This window comes from Nicotiana tomentosiformis, chromosome 1 (assembly GCF_000390325.3).
Source record: "Nicotiana tomentosiformis chromosome 1, ASM39032v3, whole genome shotgun sequence".
Classification (NCBI taxonomy): Eukaryota; Viridiplantae; Streptophyta; class Magnoliopsida; order Solanales; family Solanaceae; genus Nicotiana; species Nicotiana tomentosiformis.
In genome coordinates this window covers 130,431,618-130,442,295 of record NC_090812.1, presented here as the reverse complement: position 1 = coordinate 130,442,295, position 10,678 = coordinate 130,431,618, and the positions used below count along the sequence as shown (strand labels likewise).

The window sequence follows — 10,678 nt, the reverse complement described above, 5'->3', positions numbered from 1 at the left end:
CTACTTACAATCCTTCAACTTGATTTGAAGTGGTTTCAACCCCTTTTCTCTTCTTCGGTAGAGGTGTGGAGGGAGCCTTAGCCTTAGACGGAGTAGTGGACGTGGCCTTGCCTTTACCGGAGTCCTTCCTTGGATGCATGTTTGTATCTACACAAGTGAGCATTAATCAGTTTATGACGTATTGCAAAATTCAAATCATGGTCTTACGACCCCACACTTAAGAGTTAAACACATGATTTTCAACAATTTCTGAGGTTACTCAGACTTCACCTCATCTTTTATTAGTATGAGAATCAAGCAATGACACATGGGTGCTTCCTCCAATTTCGAAGCATCAGGCTACCAGTGAGCCACCCCACACTTAAAATTTTAAAGTGGTGCACGACTACATAGCACTAGTCTTACAATCCCGGAGACTCGGGCTCCAATGGGGACAAAGAATGCCTTTGAGGTATTATGACAAACACTTAGCATGCACTAGTGCCATGGGAGTGCTTGTAGGGATGAGGGATTGCCTCGCCCTCCCAAATCGGCTTGGGAGTTCCATGCTACCACTTGTTCACACAACAACAACACCATTTCTATGGGGTACATGGGGTTGGGACACACAAATACATTGTTACAATGAAGAACAACCCCAAAATTTGTATCCAATGATATGCATTCACCCAATTTGAAATTGCCAAAGAATGGAGGTAGAAATCATACCTTAGATGTTTAAGAGGAGGGATTGCCCTTGAATTGATATTGCAGGTGAAGGAAAGAGCAGAGAAATGCTTGTCTTCAATGGGTTTGTGAAAGAGGGGTTTGGCAGTGTGTTCTTGGCGTGAGTGTGTGAGATTTTTTGTAAGCAATAAGGTTTTGGGAGTTTAAGTTAGGTTTTAAGGGAGGGGGTAAAAAGAAACAAAGGAAAAGAAATTAAAATAAATCAAAAAATCACTTATCTGGCGACGCGAGGTTACTGCCTCGCTTTACCCCTCACGAGGCGATCTCCAACACGAGCTTTGGGGTATGCGGCGTGAGGTTCAGTACACGACCCGCCGAAATTGCCTGCAAACATGTTAGTTCCTATAAACGAGAAGAAAAAATTCTAACTACACTAAAAATCAACTACGAATTGGGTTGCCTCCCAACGAGTGCCTTAGTTAACGTCACGACATGACAAATACAACATTACAATGAGTTGCCTCCCATGAAGTGCCTGATTTAACGTCAAGGCACGATGCATGCAATTGACTTAAGGCTCGCTCAACATTTTTGGCTGAGCAAATGAAACACTGATACTACTTTCGTCTCATCCATGCCCAAATAATGTTTCAACTTGTGACCATTGACTCTAAACTTGCTCCCATAAAGTCGATTCCCCATACATCGAATACTTCCACCTCTTGAATTGGGTTCATGGGCATCTCACGTCGACGGGAAATATTCCCCGTCCGTTGGCACTCATCACAACTTTTCACCCAGAAGGGTGCATCTTTAAACATCGTCGGCCAATAAAAACCTGACTCCAACACTTTAGCCGATGTCCTTACACCTCCAAAATGTCCTCCATATGGTAAAGCATGACATGCCTGCAAAATAGAAGATTGATCTATCTCGGGAATGCATCTCCGAATTATGTTATCAAGACAAATCCTGAACAAATATGGATCATCCCAGAAATACATGCGACAATCACGAAAAAACTTTTTCTTTTGCACAGAAGACAAGTCATAGGGAACAATACTGCTTGCCAGGTAATTTGCAATATCTGTATACCATGGTGTAGCCTCGAGGCTCGTTGCTAAGAGTTGTTCATCTAGGAAAGTCTCCATGATCTCCTCCACCTCAACCTTCTTTTCCGGTCATTCAAGCATGGACAAATGATCAACAACTTGATTTTCTGTTCTCTTTCGGTCCCGGATTTCCAAGTCGAACTCTTGTAGCAGTAGAACCCATCGAAGTAGGCGCGACTTCGACTCCTTTTTCTCAATTAGGTACCTGAGGGCAGCATAGTCAGTGTAAACAATTACCTTTGAGCCTATCAGGTATGACCTGAATTTATCAAATGCGAACACCACAACTAGCATCTCCTTCTCTGTCACTGTGTAATTCAGTTGGGCGCCGCTCAAGGTTCTACTTGTGTAGTATATTAGATGCATGACTTTATATTTTTGTTGCCCAAGAACTGCTCCCACAACATAGTCGCTTGCATCGCACATCAGTTCGAAAGGTTTCCCCAGTCGGGGGCCACTATGATTGGTGCAGTCACCAGTTTCTTCTTCAACTCCTCAAACGCTACCCGAAAGTCATCAGAAAACACAAAAGGGTGATCTTTTTCAAGCAGTTTACATAAGGGGTTAGAAATTTTGGAGAAATCTTGTATAAACCGTATGTACAAATCGGTGTGGCCAAGGAAACTTCTTATTGCTTTGACGGAAGTGGGTGGTGGTAACTTTTCTATCACATCAACCTTTGCACGATCCACCTCAATGCCTTTACTTGACACTAGGTGCCCCAAGACTATACCTTCTTGTACCATGAAATGCCACTTTTCCTAGTTGAGCACCAGATTGGTCTCCACACATCTTTTCAGCACTCTTTTTATATTCTTAAGGCAGTCATCGAACGAGTCTCCCACCATTGAGAAATAATCCATGAAGACTTCCATCATGTCTTGTACCATATCTGTGAAGATGGCCATCATGCACCTTTGAAATGTGGCGGGTGTATTGCATAGGCCGAACGACATTCTTCGAAAAGTCTAGACGCCATATGGACAGGTGAATGATATTTTCTCTCTATCTTCCGGGGCAATAGAGATCTGATTATACCCCGAGTATCCATCCAGAAAGCAGAAGTGGGACCTCCCAGCCAATCTATCTAGCATCTGATCAATGAACGGCAAGGGAAAATGGTCTTTTCGGGCGGCCTTGTTCAATCTTCTGTAGTCCATACATATTCGCCATCTCGTGACTGTTCTTGTTGAGATCAGCTCGTTGTTCTCATTTTTCACAACAGTCATTCCACCTTTCTTTGGCACACATTGAACTGGGCTAATCCAATTGCTGTCGGAGATGGGGAAAATGATTCCCGCATCTAACCACTTTATCACTTTCTTTTTCACGACTTCTTTCATGTTGGGGTTAAGCCTTCTTTGATGTTCTTTGGAAGGTTTGTGGCCGTCTTCCAGTAAAATCTTATGCATACAGAAGGACGGGCTGATACCCTTAATGTTTGCAATGGTCCAACCAATTATAATTTTGCACTCTATTAATACTTGCAAAAGTTGTTCTTTCTGCATATCTAACAAACCAGAAGAGATAATAACAGGTAAAGTTGAGTTAGGTCCTAAGAAAGCATACCTGAGATGAGGTGGTAGTGGTTTCAGTTCTAACTGTGGTGGCTTTTCGATCGATGGCTTAGCTGAGGAGTCTTTCTTACTTCTAAGTGCAAAGACTCAAATTCGAGCTCTCTTTTCCAGAACCCTTGGCCTTCAAGAGCCAGCACCCACTCCGCCAAGTCCTCTCCATTTACTTCCTCTAAGTTCATGAGACAGGCTTCTAGAGGGTCTTTAGCATTCAGAGTCTCATCTTCCTCCTCCAAAATTACATCCACGGCTTCTATCAGAGAGCAGTTAGCAAATTCACTTGGTCGCCGCATAGACTTCTGCACATTGAACGTTACCTTTTTATCGTTCAGTCTCATTTTTATCTCTCCAGTTTCATAATCAATTAGAGCTCTCCCAGTGGCCAAGAATGATATTCCCAAAAATATGGGAATCTCCTCGTCAACCCGGCAGTCCAGAATGACAAAATCTGCTGGAAACACAAACTTTCTAACCTGTACTAGTACATCATCAAGGATACCTGATGGCCTCTTCACTGTCCGGTCGGCTAGCTGTAGTAACATGGATGTGGGTCTTGCTCTTCCAATGCCTAACCTTTTGTAGATAGCCAAGGGCATCAAGTTTATGTTTGCCCCCAAATCACACAATGCTTTAGCAAAAGCATAACTGCCTATTGTGCATGGAATTGTGAAACTCCCTAGGTCTGACAACTTCTCAGCTATAGGTCTCGTCACGACAGTACTACAGGTCTGGGTTAGTGTAACAATGGCCAAGTCTTGAAAGTCGAACTTGCAAGACATCAAATCCTTCATCATTTTGGCATACCCAGGCATTTCCCTCAAGGCATCAATCAGTGGAATGTTCACCTGGATTTGTTTCAACATCTCCATGAATTTCTTATACTGCTCATCCTTCTGATATTTGGCCAATCTCTATGGGAATGGTGTTGGAGGTCGTTTCCTTCCTGTGATTTGAGTTTTATCCTGCTCAGGCACTACTTCTACTGTCGTTTCTTGTGCTACCGCAATCTCCTTCGCAACCTCTTTTTATTTGCTTGTGCTCTCTTGTGCATGTTGTATCGGCACCTCAGTTAACCCTGCTGAATCATCTACCTCAATGGGTGCTGGCACAAGTGTTTCAGCTGGTCGGCTTTCGCGAGCAATTTCTTGCTCTAAATCTAGGTCTCTACCATTTCTTAGACTCACTTCCATAAGCTGTTTCGGGCCCTACTCTTTTGGATTGACTTGTGTGTCTGCAGGTAATGTCCCTTGGGAGCGATTATTCAGAGCCATTGATATCTGTCCTAATTGAATCTCAATGCCTTTTATCTCTAATTCATGTGTGTCCCCTCTCTCTTGCATTTTTCCATTTGACCCAATCAGTTGTTGCATCATTCCTTTAATTTCAGACAACCCATCATCTTGTCTCACTATTTGTTGTTGTTGAGGCTGTTGATAAGCTAGCTACTGATTTTGCTGGTTGTATCCGTGTTGCCTTTGGTACGACACAACTTGACCCTGTGGTTGTATAGCTCCAGGATTGTTGCTATTATTGTACTGCTGCTGTGCTGGTCTATATTGCTGATTCTGTTGCCCCCAATTCTGACCACATTGCCTCTGCCCTCCATAGTTGGCCACATAGTTCATATCTTCCTGATAGTGCTGGTTGTCACTTTTCGCACTCCAAGAGCATACATATGGTTGGTTAATGCATGGTGTACATAATCCCACATTAGTTGCATCAACTATGTGTACCTGCTACTTCTGGCCTGATTCATCGATCTTTTTGGTGAGGATACTCATTTGCGTCATCAGAGTGGCGATATTTTCGGCTATGGAGTTGTTTGGGTCCAAAGCCACTAAGTGAACGACATAAGTGATCGTAGAGTCTCTTGTCATCCATCCTGAGTTTTGAGCCATTTTATCAAGTAGGATCTTGCATTCTCTGAATGCTTTGCTAAAAAATGCTCCACCTGCTGAAGCATCAACATTGGCCTTTAAGCTGTCTGCCAATCCCATGTAGAACCTTTGCCCCAACATCTGATCTAGAATGCCATGATGTGGACAATTAAGCAGCATACCCCTGAACCTCTCCCACGTTTCTTGTAGTGTTTCTGTTGGTTTCTGCCTGAAGCTCAATATCTCATCAATTTGTTTGGTAGTCTTATTGGGTGGGTAGAACTTGTTCAAGAATTACTTTAGCTGGCACTAAGTTACGACTCACTCGGATTGCACCAAGGTTTCGTTATTCCTAATTCCACTTTTAAAACCTCCGTATTGATCCTTCATATACGTTAGGAGTGATGTTGTTCAACAACTACCTAAATATGCACTCTCTTCCAAGTAATACACACTAAATAGGCACAGTCGATTGAGAGCTCTTCAACCAACCACAATATAAATGTAGTTGAACAAATAGAGAAAAACTATGGCAAATCTATATTAACGTAACAGGAAAATCATCTTCCAATAGGTTCCATCAAAACCCTAGATTAGAAATTTATCTACTCATACTCATAGTAACAATATCCTAAGTATTTTGCATAAATAAATTATAAAGTAAAGATGAAGGAATGTAGAAATCGATGATTCTATCCCCCAACGGGTGTTCCACGAGCTATTCTTGCCCCCGGTCGCAAAACTCCTTCAAAAGTGGTGTTTAATGTCTATTTATATGTATAGGAAAAGACTTAAATGACATAGACCAAGTCCTAGTCAAACAAGGAGACGAAATAAGCCTTCAAAATCCGGATCAGGCTCGCCTCATACCGTGTCTCGCGAGGTAAAACGCGAGATGCATCTCGCCCCAGACCGTGCAGCGACAGGCATTCAGCGTGCTCATCCTCACCTTACCCCTTGCGTCGCCTGCTCCCACACGAACTCAGAGTCTCGCCTCGCCAGCTCTATCGCGAACTCCATAGCTCGCTTCGCCGGCTTCTTCATTTTTTCGCTGCTCACTTCTTTCTTTCTTCTTTCCAACTGTTTTCGAGCACGCTTTATACTTTAAATCTTCCTTTTGCTCTAATTTCATCTCTAATGTACCTACACATAAAATAGACTCCATTACGCGCAAATAAAGTATAGTTTGGCATTAAAGCACCTAAAATGTAAGGTAAATAATGTACTAAAATATGGAATTATAGCCGAACATCAATACACAACACTTAAATATTTCTCGTCCTCGAGCAATCAAACTGCACTTATAGACACGATCTTTTTAAGCAATTCCCTTAACTCGTCACACCAAGAATCTTTAAAATATACTAAGCACAAAGGTGTAACATCCTCACCTCAAGATTTGACTCACAAATACCATGCATTATTCATAATTCATTTACTTACTCTAACATGGAGGTCAACGACATTACCTCTCCATCATGAATCACGTGCCCTCACACAACAAAAGAGATTAGTTCCACACACAATAAATTTTAAGACCGTAGGAACTCAAGATAGGAAGAATTCACTCGCTCTCAGAAATAACATTCATATGCCACAATGATGCACCATAGGCTTGCCAGTAGTGTAATACTCTACTAATCGAGCTCATTCATTCTAAGATCAAGTAAAACTTTAAGTGGTTGTAATGTAGGCTACGGGTCGGTAGGATACATTTGGATATGAGTGACTACACCTCCCTTAAGCACTTTAATACATATACCTTAACACTCGAGCCCATACTTATGTCAAACCAAAACTTCACCTTCACATCAATATATATTACCCTATACTTCTTTAAGCATAATTACATCACTAGCCACCACCATCAAGATTTGTTTTATACAATACATCCCCGGCAACGGCGCCAAAATTTGGTCACGCCCAACTATGCCTTATAAAAAGGATTAAGCAGTCATTGCAAATATATTCTGGTTAACAAGTCCGAAGTCGAATCCCACAGAGAACTAAGGTTTAGTTACAACTGTTCAATATTGCTAAGAAACACAAGTCCAAATAATTTCCTAATTATAGAGATTATAATATTTATTTCTAACTAATTAACTAACAACTATTATAAAGTAGTAAAATTATCAACTAACAAGGATAAAATTTGAGACAAGACTAAGGAGGTTTAGAATTATTATTTCCCCAATTATCGGATCACTAGCCACCACCATCAAGATTTTTTTTATATACAATACAACTATATGTATTTTTTTTATACAATACATCCCCGACAACGGCGCCAAAATTTGGTCACGCCCAACTATGCCTTATAAAAAAGACTAAGCGGTCGCTGCAAATATATTCCGGTTAACAAGTCCGAAGTCGAATCCCACAGGGAATTAACCTATTAAGCACAACTACTAAACTCGCACAAATTCACGTAATTAATATTCAGAAATATTTAAATAACAAATTGGATGTTTACTAACTAAATATCACGTAATGAAAGTACAGTAATTAATAACTAACTACGAACGGGTTGTAGACAAGAATTGGAATGGTCTAAGGTTTTGATTTCCCCTATTGTTGGAATCCTTTCCTCTACGTTTCCTATAAATTTGCCTAAGTTTTCTCTACCGATCATGAGCTCTCTGAGTGTCGTAATTCTCTCCCGAGTAACTACCACAATTTACTAGATATATTCTTCCGAATTACGCTAGCTGGCACTAAGTTACGGCTCACTCGGATTGCACCAAGGTTTCGTTATTCCTAATCCCACTTTTAAACCCTCCGTATTGATCCCTCATATACGTTAGGAGTGATGTTGTTCAACAACTACCTAAATATGCACTCTCTTCCAAGTAATACACATAAATAGGCACAGTTGGTTGAGAGCTCTTCAGCCAACCACAATATAAACGTAGTTGAACAAATAGAGAAAAACTACGGCAAATCTATATTAACGTAACACGAAAATCATCCTCCAATAGGTTCCATCAAAACCCTAGATTAGAAGTTTAGCTACTCATACTCATAGTAACAATATCCCAAGTATTTTGCATAAATAAATTACAAAGTAAAGATGAAGGAATGTAGAAATCGATGATTCTATCCCCCAACGGGTGTTCCACGAGCTATTCTTGCCTCCGGTCGCAAAACTTCTTCAAAAGTGGTGTTTAATATTTATATGTGTAGGAAAAGACCTAAACGACATATCCCAAGTCCTAGTCAAACAAGAAGACGAAATAGCTCTTTACCGTGCCTCGCGAGGTAAAACGCGAGATGCATCTCGCCCCATACCGTGCGACGTCAGGCATTCAGCGCGCTCATCCTCGCCTTACCCCTCGCGTCGCCTGCTCCCACGTGAGCTCAGAGGCTCGCCTCGCCAGCTCTAATGCGAGCTCCATAGCTCGCTTCGCCAGCTTCTTCATTTTTCCGCTGTTCACTTCTTTCTTTCTTCTTTCTAACTATTTTCGAGCACGCTTTATACTTTAAATCTTCCTTTTGCTCTAATTTCATCTCCAATGTATCTACACATAAAATATACTCTATTACACGCAAATAAAATATAGTTTGGCATTAAAGCACCTAAAATGTAAGGTAAATAATGTACTAAAATATAAAATTATAGTCGAACATCAGCTGGCCTAGGCAAGGTTCACACCTGCGATGATATGTCCGCAGAAGTGGAGCCGCATGTGCGAAAATCGCTTGGGTAGTAAGGTGCATTTATATCGGACTTAGGTAGGTTTTTATCTCATTTTATTTTGGGGTGGTCGATTGAGGAGCTCTTGGAGAGGGATTTTTCGCCTATCATCGTGAGGTAAGTAATTACTACTTAATGTGAGTTTAATGTGCAGATTTTGGGTAGCTTCTTGACATGTAAATTATAGAAATTATGGGTTTAGTTGAAAAACTTAGGTTTTGATAAAAATGGGATTAAACCACGAAAATGATTATGGAATTGAGTAGAAGTTATATATTTGGGTTCGTAAGGCTATGGGTAGCTTTTATCTTCAAAAAATTTCAGAATCCGGGCACGTGGGCCCGATGGTGAGTTTTAGAAATTTTTTAATTTGGGTTGGGTAATTACTCCAGGAGCTAAATTATGAACTTTTGAGCATATATTGATTAATTTATATAATATTTGGCTAGTTTCGGATTGTTCAGCACCGGCTTAAGGATTTAAAGTTAATTTGTGAACCGAAAGTGAGGTTTGGGACGAGGTAAGTCTCTTGCCTAACCTTGTAAGAGAGAATTTACCCCATATGTATTTTAAATTACTATTTTCTTCTAATTGTGGGTGCTACGTACACACGAAGTGACGAGAGTCCGTGCGTATATACAAATCATGCTTATGTTCGGGTAGTTTTAGGACCCTATCATGAAATACTTGTATTGTTTGTACTGTACTTTTGGCGGGTTGCTTGACCGTTAGTAGAAATTGTGCCTCCTTGTGTATTAGTCTTGTGATAGCCTTTGAATCAGATGTTCGTAGAGTATTCTCTCTTCTTGTGGAGCGGGCCGAACGCCTCAACAGTATAATAGATGCATCTATGGTTCGTGCCGGTCGACTCTCGGCAGTGTACACATTATTTTGGATTGGGCCGTATGACCTCGGCATAAAACGTGCGTGATAATGCTCGGAGTCCAATTACACTTGATATTACTTCCATGACTTGATAAATTATAGTTTACTTGATGGCCCGTATTTGTTGAAGCTAGTATGTGCTAATTGGAGATTTTAAATTGACTTCTAGTCAAAGAATCACTTATTTACTATTTGTTATTGTGTTACTATTATTGATGTATTCCATATCTATTTATAATTTCCGTACTTTATTTATTGGCCCATAGTAAGTGTCGATGTCGACCCCTCGTCACTACTTCTTCGAGGTTAGACTAGATACTTATTGTGTACATGTTGTTTATGTATTCACGCTACACTTATGCACTAATCATGCAGGATCTGAGGCAGGTGCATCTAACAGTGATTCAGGCGCGCACCCCCGTTACCTTGAGGCATAGTGGTGAGCTGCTCTCTATGTCCGTTCTGCAGCACCCGCAATCTCTCTTTTGTATTTACTTTCTGTCTATCTTATTCCAGACAATAGCATAGGTGATTTTGTATATTCTACTAGTTGCTCATACACTTATGACACCGGTTTTTTGGAGTATTCTAGTAGACACTTTATGTTTTTGAGCATTACTTTCATTGTATTTACTCTCTCATTAGTTTATGCTTTACCTTACTATAAGTTCCCACTATTCATTTACTTAATAAATAAAAATCAATTACTTTAAAATTATTAAAAAAGAATAAATACATGACTGATTCACCGTTGGCTTGCCTAGCGGCGACGTTGGACGCCAGCACGGCTTATACGAAAAATTAGTTCGTGATAATATGAACCAATTGCATACCAGTTTTAGCAATCAAAGACATGAGTTTCCGTATTTG

The 10,678-nt window shown here is 40.6% G+C and overlaps 1 non-coding gene across 1 annotated transcript; it reads left to right on the top strand.

Moving 5' to 3' along the window:
- The first annotated feature begins 5,380 nt into the window (after positions 1 to 5,380).
- On the top strand, positions 5,381 to 5,487 carry LOC117279763 (small nucleolar RNA R71). The gene has a single exon (XR_004510178.1). It is a non-coding gene; the product is annotated as a small nucleolar RNA R71 (small nucleolar RNA).
- Positions 5,488 to 10,678: the final 5,191 nt, after the last annotated feature.